Source organism: Coptis chinensis, chromosome 8, assembly GCF_015680905.1.
Source record: "Coptis chinensis isolate HL-2020 chromosome 8, ASM1568090v1, whole genome shotgun sequence".
NCBI classification, from domain to species: domain Eukaryota; kingdom Viridiplantae; phylum Streptophyta; class Magnoliopsida; order Ranunculales; family Ranunculaceae; genus Coptis; species Coptis chinensis.
Window position 1 is genome coordinate 6,362,573 of NC_141463.1, and position 12,325 is coordinate 6,374,897.

The 12,325-nt window shown below is 33.8% G+C and overlaps 1 long non-coding RNA gene across 1 annotated transcript; it reads right to left on the reverse strand.

Annotated features, from left to right (window-relative positions):
- Positions 1–3,063: 3,063 nt before the first annotated feature.
- Positions 3,064–3,818, reverse strand: LOC147479578 (uncharacterized). The gene is made up of 3 exons (XR_015203514.1): positions 3,623–3,818; positions 3,296–3,402; positions 3,064–3,198 (listed from the first exon to the last, which is right to left on the reverse strand). It is a non-coding gene; the product is annotated as an uncharacterized LOC147479578 (long non-coding RNA).
- Between the last annotated feature and the right edge of the window lie 8,507 nt (positions 3,819–12,325).

Here is a 12,325-nt window from a genome sequence, read left to right on the forward strand (position 1 = left end):
CTCAACCCGTTTAAAATTTTAATATAACTTCCCAAAATGCACACGGGGTGAGTTGGAAGGTTAATTTCAAGAAGTATGGCATGTGTCTATGTGCTACTAGGTTTTATTTATTCACTATTGTTGTGATCAGACCAAATGTGAGGACACATTGTTTTTGGATTGTTGGGAGCTTGTTGCCCAACTTGACTCTAGTTAGTGTAGGGACCGGGACCCGAAAACTTTTTTGGTGGTGGACGATCGCGAGGTCAATGGACTCCTAAGGATCTGTTGGAGTTGTTGCAGAGTCCTCCTTTTAAATCAACAAGTAGAAGCATTTACCTATGTGAGAATATTGTACTATTCTTTTTCATTAACCGGAATTTCCTTATTGAATAATTAAGTTCGGACTAAGATACCAATCTTTTTTTTCTAGGTGCTTTGCACTGGGAGAGGTAGATTTGTCTCAGTTTGGAATTGACCCAAGTAAATGTAAGTAACGAGCAATCTTTGGTCTTTCGAGTCAGGAGTATTGACTGCAATTAGATTTTATTGTGGATATCAGTTATTTTTCATTTCGCAATTCTTTTGTCGGGTCTGTTTATTGCACAGTTTTGGACCAAATTTTCAAGTTGTGTGTGTGTGTGTGTTTTTTTTTGTTAGAACCAATTTTTAAATGTTTTCGATAGCTCTGACACCTGCATTGCCTTGGGTCTTTTGAACTGTTTATTAAGCGCGATGCTGATATAACTTTTTTATTTGGCTGCATTTCCTTGAGGCTCTAGACGATTCACAGAGGTGGTGGTCAGGTTATTCCAACAGCAAGGAGAGTCATCTATGCTTCACGATTCTTGCCAAGCCAAGGCTATTGGAGCTGTTTACATGGTCGAGATCCAGGCCCCGAGCGGGCACTTGGTGGCATTTATGGTGTTTTGAATAAGAAACGGGCATGTCTTTGAGAAGATGTAGAGGCCGTGTACTCCATTATATAACATCAAAGTGTACTTGCCACTCATTGAGTAATTTGGGTTCTCCGGTCAACTTAGAGCTGCAACATCCGGACAGGCCTTCCCACAGTATGTGTTTAATCACTGGGACATGATGTCCTCAGATCCTTTGAGGTTGGGTCGCATAGCGGAACTCTTGTGTCCGAGATTAAGTAGGAGGAAGGGCTTGAAGGAGCAAATGACACCTCTCTCCGAATTTGAGGACAAGTTATAAGGTGTTAATTATCAAGTTGGGGTTTTCCCATCGTACTTTTGGCTGTCATGTGATATGTTCTTATTATGATTTTGACACTCTATTGACTGCTCTACACACTTATGTTTATGACTTTCATTTTTTAAGGTTTACTTGTGGTTATTTGGATTCGGTTATTTCAAGGTTTACCTCATAACTGTTTAAATGTGATTTTGAAGATAATTTCATTTTTATTTGATGATAAGTGACCAGGAAAATGGTATTATATTGAGATGATATTGCTAATTTTGTTTTTTTTTATTATTATATTTTTTTATTAATTTATTTTTTATTCTTTTGATAAATGGGACATCACTTTTAAAGTGATTTATAGAGTTATTTTACATCACTTTACAAGTAATTTGAAATCTGAATGGAAAGTGATGTTAAACGTTATAACATCACTTGTGGACATCGATTAAAAAGTGATGCAAAGTTATAATATCACTTGTGGACATCAATTAAAAAGTGATGTGAAGTAACATCACTTGTGGACATCGTTTAAAAAGTGATGTGGAAAACCCTGACTTTCCACGTCGCCACCATTCACATCACTCTCAAAAGTGATGTCTTATACTTTTGACATCACTTTTTAAGTGATGGGAAATGCCATTTATGTTGTAGTGTTTGTCCCATATATGGGCCTGACATTTGAGTCTAGCAAGAATAGGGATTCTCACAATTTTTAGTTTGAATTACCAATAGAACAAAGGATTGTTAACCGCATCCCCACAGATTTGATAAACCTCCATTAGTGCACTAGTAATCAGCTCTGATTATCTGAAGTAGAATGTCGGAAACTATAAGGATTAGCACCCCGACCTCGGTTTCACGGTTCTGTCCCTAAATGTAGAACATAGTTATGATGTAGGTGTACTATGAAAGGGCCAAACATCCAAGGACCAGATGTGTCTAGAAGAATTTTATGTGACCAGATCCTTGCTACCAAATCACCGCATCTCAGGTGATTTTGATCCGTACTTTCACATTAATGTGACCATAACTTGAATTAGATTTGACAAGGTTCACCATTTCATATGAATAATTAAACTTGTCCAACCTGGTGGACAAGATCTAGATTCTTTATTCTTCCACTTTATAGTAAAATATTTTACACAAATGAACGCTACGTCGCTCCCATATCTTGCAAGTAACGTTGATGTAACCGGACTTAGTAACTAGAGTGAGTGTGACGAGTTTATACAAAAAACAAGTACCCCTACTGAAGTCGCAGACAACATACTTTGTCCATCTGAAGCACCTGACTCCAAATTAGCTATCTAGAGATGTAGTTTACATCTATCCCTTTTCAGCCTTTTCTAGTCTCATCAAACAAATGACAAAGATCCACAAAATACATAAACCAAGAGGCTCCCTTACAGCCTTATGGGCAGAAGAGATCCTTCTTAATATACTAGGGGCCAATTAATCCCTCAGTCCCGAAAGGAATCCCAAGCACTGTCTATCATGTCTTTAAGATATTAATCAAAATTGGCCTTACTAGAGAAGCTGATATATTTCATATAAACATATAGCTAAATACCATAGCTCATTATAACTTTTAGCCAGCCCACAACTTATTCTACCCATCTTACTGTCTCAAACTTAAAATGGGATCTAAATGAATGAACTTTAATCTTTTTTTAACCAGTGGACATTGAAGGATGATAATAGACCTAATGATTTAGACCTAATGATTTCACTTAGAAGACACATAAAACGACTATCATATATTATCGTGATCCAGACATCCAGTTTGCTATAAAATTAAGATGTTGGCAAACATATACAATGTTCTGCTGTTCTGCATAGACACATGTGTCTGCTATCGTTGGACACTATAGGCATGGTACTATATCAATTAAGATAGAAAACTAATTTAGATCAGGAAGAGCTTGAATTTTGATGTAGAAGATAAATAAGAACCTAAGGTTTGAGATCTGTGTATGAGATTGTTTTCACGAAGAATTAGCAGACCAGCAGCTGTAGAAGAAACAACCCAGTCATTTCACATGAAACCAAACAAAGAACAATCCTAGAAACAAAGATGAGTTTTCAGTTGTAAGTGGGAAAATTTTACCTAACTGTAGCATGAAGTGCTTCGCAGTAGCTTCCGGAACTTTTCCATGACGTTGAATATATACTGATAGATCCCCTCCTCTGTAGTACTCCAACACCAGATGTATTCTTCCAGGACACATTAAACAATAACCACAATCAGCTAAATATAGAGTAGGGACCATCCAACAATACTCACACACGCATACATAAAAACTCTCCTTAAAAAATTCAAAATTTCCAACAATTCTCACACACGCATACATAAAAACAAAAGCCCAGACCCAAATTCACAATTAAAAAAAAAAAATCATACCTTTCAAATAAAATTTTACAATAATGTACGTACCTCGTGCTTTTCTCTGGATTTCGATAGAACCCGATCTTGTTTCTGCAGGAATCAAGACAGAATATATACTGGATTGGTCTGTAAACAGGGATAGAGATGATAATTAGTTTTGAGGAGTGCGAAAATTAGTTTTGAGGAGTGGATGATTTTAGGGATCTTGAAATGCGGCGGTGAGAGAGAGAGAGGAGAGAAAGAAAATTATGTTTTATATTTCGATTTTTTTCCCCGTTTCCCTATTTCGCGAAATTTTCAAGTTTTTAATTTGTAACACTTTTCCAACGCTTTTTAAGCGTTAGCAATTAATTCCGGAAATTCACCCAAATAAAGCAACGCTTTACAACATTGCCAATCAAAAAAGCAACGTTGGAAACTTACTAACGGTAAATAACCGTTGCAAATCAAAAAAGGCGTGTGTTGCAAATATCCTATTATGGTGTAGTGTTTGTGATCTTAGTTTTCTCTCTCATCCTTGCTTAAGGACAAACAAAATGCTATTTGGAGGTGGTTGATCAACTCCCAAATGTGTATTTTATTATCTTTATATTACTGCATTACAGCCATTCTTACCCATAATAAACAGACAACATATAGCTTTTACTGTCTTTTTCAGGTTACAGGCCATTTCAGACCACTTATCATAAAAGCTGCATTTTTGCACCAAAAGGAGCCTTATTAATGCTTATTATGAAGACTCAAGCTGCTATAAAAAAAGTACTGAAAAAGTCAAAGTCAAAGGTCAAAGGTCAAAGACTTAAAACCAGATAACTAAAAGTCACGTCCTTAACTTAGAAAACTTGAGATGGATGACCTTACTACAAAAGAAGACTTGCTAAAAAACCTAGCTTGCTCAAGAAGATATGAAAAAGCAAAAGAAAAAGCATAAAGGAAAAACATAAAACAACATAGTGAGGTGTCTTGATTGTAGAGGGAGGGGCAAATCAGTCTTTAGCAAAATGTGTAATGTAAAAGCCAACAAGTAGGAGAGAAGACACCTAGACTTAATATATGGTCATGTAGGAGTAAAGTAGATTTTAATTTCAAGTCCTTTACATTTTCAAGTTTTTATTACTTTATTTACTTTTTGTTCTTCAATTCAAGTTTGTTCTTCAATCTTCAATACAAGTTGTTTTTCAATACAAGTTTACATTCAAGTTTGTCATTCAATCTTCAATACAAGTTTACATTCAAGTTTGTCATTCAATCTTCAATACCAGTTTCATTCATCAATCCAAAGTTTTTCATTTAAGTTTTAGTCATGTTTCAATACAAGGTTGTTTCATTCAAAAACAAGTCATGAACTTTAATGGTACTACCTTCCCATCTTCATAAACTCCCATCAATCCATCACTAAAAATCTATGGTGAACCTCAAACAAAAACTCCTACTAATATCCATTTTCGTGACTATTGACTGCTTTCGATGTTAGTATAGGAACTTGAGACAACACATTGAAACCCATGCAATCAGCAAAACAACATACTAATCGCAACCAGGGCCGGCTCAGAGATTGTGGAGGCCCTAGGTGAGTTTTTTAAATCAGACATTTGTAAAATCCAAAATATAGTGTAAAAATCATATACATATTGTTTATAGATCAGTAATAATCCATTTTAAGGGTCTTTTAACACCAAATTAGTGATTGATCTACCGGTGATAACCTTACACATTCTATGTTCCAGCCCAAGTTTGACTCCACATAGTGGCACTTTTTATAAATAGAACACAAAATTGGGTAATGAAGTATTGGTTCACCCCAAGTGGGGGCCCTAGGCAGATGCCTATGCTGCCTAGCCCTCAGAGCCAGCCCTGATCGCAATGCCACTTTCGCTGAAGAGGTATGATTTTTGTCTTTGGATCTTACGAGCCTGAAGAGTAGGGTGAGTGTTATGATATTGAAGCTGATGCATGGTCTTATCTTCATGTTCCTCCTAAACAGTTGTATGATGCATTGAATTATTTTGTTAGAGTTTTCTAATGTCTATCAATTCCTTCGTTAAAAAAATATATATAATCTTTAAATAAAGAAGGGTACCCAATAAAGGAATCGATATCCCACAATTTTTTTTTTTAATTTGATCACTCTAATTTATTCATTCGTCAAAATTAAAAAAAATTATTGGATTGGAATCAAAGTAGTTTGTTTGTTGTTTTCTTTGTATAAAAAAGTTCTCTATTTCAAGTAGTCTGTTTGTTTTCTTTCCATCAAAATGTACTATGTTTACAAACTCCACACTTTGAAAATTGGTATTGGTGTTGTTTGAGTGCAGGATTTACTTGATTAGCAAAGAGTTAGATTAATTAGTTGCATGCTTCGGTCTTCCTTTAAATGGAAGAGTACATAATTTAAGTCAAGCTCAACCACTATGCAATTTCTCATATTATTCCTTTATTTAGAAGCACAGTTTGTGTTTCTTCATGGTTTGAAGACCAGTACACGATTGCAAAAAAGAAAGAAATTTGTTGTTCATGTAAAACTGAGATTTTAGCACTAGCAACCTTCATGCTATATACTAATTTGCTTCGAATTCATGAATTCATGTTGGTTGGAAAATTTGTCAAGGTAATATATTCACATCCTGTTGGGGAAAACGATCCCAATCGATCCCCACTAAGATAGTTTGAATATGAACACTCTAAACTCTAATCGAAAAATCTAAGTTTTCACTACAACCAACAACCGTAAACCTAAGCTATGGAATTAACTATCACAAACAAGCAATAATAATGTAAAGGTAAAACTTACCACAATGAAACACATAATATAATGTGGTTCGGCCGATTATGCCTATTTCCACAAGAGCAAATCCTTTTATAAGTGTGAGAAGGAAGATTATAATCACTCCTCTCAAGTCTTTCCAAACTTTCTAGATCTCTCTTCACTAATATCTCATTACAAGCTTTATCTCTTTGCAAGAGTTTTCTCTCAATTTTGGTTACATTGCTCTCAAAATTAGGTTTCTCTCTTGTATATCCTTGTATGACTTGTAGGTAAACAACCCTAACTTTATATATATAGGATTCTGAAATTTTGGTGTGAAATGAAATTCCAAATCATCTCGGTTTGTCTGCTGAAAATGGGACTCCTACCTGTGCAAGGCATGGGGGCGTGCGCTCCTCTCTCCAGGCATATTTGAGGGTGTCCGCCCATTGTGAACAAATCTACCTGTACTTATGTCTTGGCGTACCCTTGAAGTTGTAGTATTAGTGGGAGTTTTTGTTTGAGGTTCACCATAGATTTTTAGTGATGGATTGATGGGAGTTTATGAAGATGGGAAGGTAGTACCATTAAAGTTCATGACTTGTTTTTGAATGAAACAACCTTGTATTGAAACATGACTAAAACTTAAATGAAAAACTTTGGATTGATGAATGAAACTGGTATTGAAGATTGAATGACAAACTTGAATGTAAACTTGTATTGAAAAACAACTTGTATTGAAGATTGAAGAACAAACTTGAATTGAAGAACAAAAAGTAAATAAAGTAATAAAAACTTGAAAATGTAAAGGACTTGAAATTAAAATCTACTTTACTCCTACATGACCATATATTAAGTCTAGGTGTCTTCTCTCCTACTTGTTGGCTTTTACATTACATATTTTGCCAAAGACTGATTTGCCCCTCCCTCTACAATCAAGACACCTCACTATGTTGTTTTATGTTTTTCCTTTATGCTTTTTCTTTTGCTTTTTCATATTTTCTTGAGCAAGCTAGGTTTTTGAGCAAGTCTTCTTTTGTAGTAAGGTCATCCATCTCAAGTTTTCTAAGTTAAGGACGTGACTTTTAGTTATCTGGTTTTAAGTCTTTGACCTTTGACCTTTGACTTTGACTTTTTCAGTACTTTTTTCATAGCAGCTTGAGTCTTCATAATAAGCATTAATAAGGCTCCTTTCGGTGCAAAAATGCAGCTTTTATGATAAGTGGTATGAAATGGCCTGTAACCTGAAAAAGACAGTAAAAGCTATAGGTTGTCTGTTTATTATGCATAAGAATGGCTGTAATGCAGTAATATAAAGATAATAAAATACACATTTGGGAGCTGATCAACCACCTCCAAATAGCATTTTGTTTGTCCTTAAGCAAGGATGAGAGAGAAAACTAAGATCACAAACACTACACCATAATAGGATATTTGCAACACACGCCTTTTTTGATTTGCAACGGTTATTTACCGTTAGTAAGTTTCCAACGTTGCTTTTTTGATTGACAATGTTGTAAAGCGTTGCTTTATTTGGGTGAATTTCCGGAATTAATTGCTAACGCCTCAAAACTAATTTTCGCACTCCTCAAAACTAATTATCATCTCTATCCCTGTTTCTGAGACCAATCCAAAGATATATATTCGTCTTTGATTCTGCTTGAAAACAAGATCGGGTTCTGTCGAAATCCGAGAGAAAAGCCGCGAGGTAATGCATTACATTATTGTAAAATTTTATTTGAAAGGTATGATTTTTTTTTTAATTGTGAATTTGGGTCTGGGCTTTTGTTTTTATGTATGCATGTATGAGAATTGTTGGAAATTTTGAATTTTTTAAGGAGAGTTTTTATGTATGCGTGTGTGAGTATTGTTGGATGGTCCCTACTATATATTTAGTATGTTGTTTCAATGATTGCATGGGTTTCAATGTGTGCGTGTGTGAGCTGATTGCATGGGTTTCAATGTGTTGTCTCAAGTTCCTATACTAACATCGAAAGCAGTCAATAGTCACGAAAACGGATCTTCTAGGGGGTCTGCCCAAGCACCATATCAAGCTCAAATTTGCCTCCAATGAAATATAGTCTTGATTTCTATACCAAGTTATGCTATGTTTGATAGAAGTTGTGGCAAATGCAAATTTTGTCACCATTTGCCAATGGCAAATTTGTTTTGTGACAATTGCAAATAATTTGTGACAAAATTAAATTTGTCACTGTTTGATGATACTGTGGCAATTGATATTTGTCATGATTTGCAACTATTTGTTGCTGTTTGATTGTCAACATTTGCTGCGGCAAATTTTTTAATATTTCATTTTTTGTGCTTTTTAAATATTTAAGATTTAAAAATTATAGCAACTCTTATTTTTGTATATGGTTTCACCTATATCATACTAGTGATTCTGGTGCATGAGGTGAATTGTTCAGGGACGCTGAACAAAGTGTTCACTTATGTCTTTTATCTATTAGGAGATTGCTTTTTTATTTGAAACTTTTGCTTTCACAGGTGAAGCCACCTTTAGTGTGATGCTACTACCGCATTCCAACAAATTTAAAGAAGGACAATTAAAAATCGACACCCAAAAACTAATTCTGTGAACTGACCTCTATTTTTTATTTTAATGCAACCTATAGAAACCAGTAAGAAAGTCAGTCATTGCAACAAGTTCTTGGAGTATTGTGAAAGATAAAAGGACCTTAGTGGATTCAAACCACCATCTCTTGGGACGTACGTAATACATTACAATCCCAAGTGCTCTACCCTTTGAGCTAAAGATCCAATTATTGTCTTCGAATAAATATATAACCTGTAACCCCGCTGAAATATGATTCCGACTAGCTTGAAATAGCGATGAATGAATGAATCACAATACCCCACTTGTTCACAACAGTTCACCACATGTCATGCCCCAAATTTTATAATGACTGAATACCAAAAACACATGGCATCTATAGTTATTACGAAACTCGGGATGTGATACGGACCAACCAAGCAAAACCCAAACTATACAAAGACAGATAAATCCTACAAAACTTTTGGCAGAGTCTCATTTGTATTTTCGACATTTTATAAACTTAAATCCTGTCATAACCATGATAACCTAGAAATGTTGAAATGTCAGGATTTAAGTTTATGAGATGTCAAAAATACAGAGGATATATATATATATATATATATATATATATATATATATATATATATATATATATATATATATATATATATATATATCATATCATTGCTTAACCCAGCTACTTAACCGTCTTGACGGATGTTAGAACAGTTAAGGTTACCTTACGCCTTAGGACAATTTAGTTCATTCCCTTAAAAGGCATTAGTTTCCCTAGTGCATCTAAAATCTACTAAAAACATTGTATAATTTACATCAAGACTGTTAGTTCCTCTATACAGTGTGAGACTTTCTTTTCTCAAAGTTAACCAATAAATAAAATAAGTTTACCTTGTTAAAAAAATCTTTATTTGGTAAGCCATCCCTACAAGAAAGTTAGTATACTTACCATCCTGCAAAGCATATTTTTAAATGAGTGAAACTATCTAGCATTTATAATAATTCAAACTTAACTACATAATCTAAATTCATTATAATAATATATACAAATATCCCTAGCCAGGCAACGACCACGATAGTCACCTCCACACACTGTTGTGACTGACACATATATATAACATATCATATTCGGAACCTTATATGTTCCCTAGGTATATCCGCCACTAGTACAGTGCAAACATCTCAACAAGTTAAATGAACAATTATTATCAATCAATTGTCTTATTTCAATTCTATAATTATTTTGGAGCTCCTATTGGAACCCTAGATACAAGGTAACCTCCATAACATATATGCACCAAATCCAAACAAGATAATTCATCAAGTATTAATGTGAATAAAACAATTAACTATTAATAGTAGAACAGTTACACTTAAAGAATCCAACAACTTAGATCATCTCAAAACGAATAAAATAAGTTCCAAATATTTCCACTATATAAAATAAATGAAGTTCCAGAGCCTTAATGATTTACAATGAACCTATAAGTCAAAATTGCTCAAAAACGAATTTTACTCTATTTTCGAGTCACCAAAAACTATCTAATGATCCATGTCGTTCCAAATAAAAATCACTATCTAAAAGTAGGTTACAAACAGCGTACAAAACGTCCGGGAATGCTTGAAGAAGTTAGAAATAGGACATAGTAGATTTTCTAGCCAACTTGTCAAAGCAATAATTTTCATATATTCATCAAAATGACATGCAACTTGATTATTTAGAAACTATGGTATGTAAACTTATTTTTTTCATGTAGAACTCGAAATTCCAATCTCAGCTCATCTAGAAGAAAACTTAGGTCGAAAACAGTAAAAATTTTGATTTTCAGCAAACTTGATTTTTGACGGGCTATCTTCAAGATATCACAACTCTTTTTACAGATATCCAAAAACAACAAGGCTTTTTGCGTTGTAAAGATAACACATAGACCTTACTTCTTTATGTTTTACAAAAATTATCAATCTGACGTAGTGGAAACGATATTAAAAGTTCCTTAGAACATAAAAGAGATAAATTAAAACATAAGTTTATTGATAATATTGAAAAATTGATTACAATTTTCGTCCATGAAGCTCTTTATATAGAGAACTTCATCAAATCATCTTAGAAACCTACTAAAACACTAAGAAACACTTTCTTAATCTATCTATATCATAATAGTAACTTTCTAAGACCACTAGAACTCATAAATTAGACTTCTAGACCCTTTTAAATTGTACTTAAATAATAAAAACGAAAATAACTTATTTTTATTAAATTTGGATTTACTAAAAACAATTAGACAAGCTCTATGTTCTACATCATTCTCCCATTTTTTAAAATAACTCGCCCTCGAGTTATGCATATGAATGACAATTCTTCGATTGGAGTAAGGCGAAGTAGACACAATAACTTGATTCTTCCATTTTTTCTTTTGACAATCCGACACAAAATTCTTGAGGCAAACACGAACATCAATCAATTTTTCACAAAACTTCAAGTATGGATCTTCACAAACAAATTTCTTTGGAAAACTGTGATATATTATATTCTCCTCCTCTTTAACAATCAACTCGTCCTCGAGTTCTTGATCAAGATTAGAAACATTGACAATTTCTTTAGCAACATTAACCTTCTCTTGAATATTTTTCTCCTCCTCAAAACAAATATCTACTACTTGTTCTTTCTCCACAATTTGATGGGATATTGGAACAATTGTAAACACTTTAGTTTCTTCTTTCTGGGGAGTAAAAGGCACAATACAATCTTCAAGAGTGGATGTAGAAATTACTTTTTCACATAGTGGTGGAGATGGAGATGACTTCTTAGTAACAGAAGATCGACTTTCAAAAATCACTCTTTTACTCATGTCAGAAAGCCATTGTTTTTTTTTCCTCTTGTCGTCTTCTTTATTTTTCTTATTGCAATATACAATAATTCTCTTCATTTTCTTGTTGCACTCGACGATAATTCTCTTCAGCAATCTGTTGAGCATGCATTTGTTGTTCATACATCTATTCTTCTATAATTCTTTGTACATAAAGTTGTTGTTGTCTAATATTTTCTTGACAATGAAATTCATAATCTTGAAGTGCTTGAGAATATTTTTTATGAGCAGTTTATAAGCAAGACAACTTGTAAGAACAATCAAGATAGTCTTTTTCATGCCATAAACGATCATAGTAACCATGATGAGGAGATTTATAATACTCAAAATCAATATCTCGAAGTTCGTCTTGTAGCTCACATATTTTTGTTTCGATAGCACAAATTCGAGCTTGAAGTTATTATGGATTTAACTGAGAATTTTTCATTATTATTATTCTTATTTTATTTTTATTTTTTGTGGTGGTGATGGTTTAATAAAAACAATGGTGGGTAAGGATCGTTGATGGTAGGGTGATAGGGGTGGAAGATGAAAAACGTGGATGGTAGAAAATCAAACCTAAATATGTA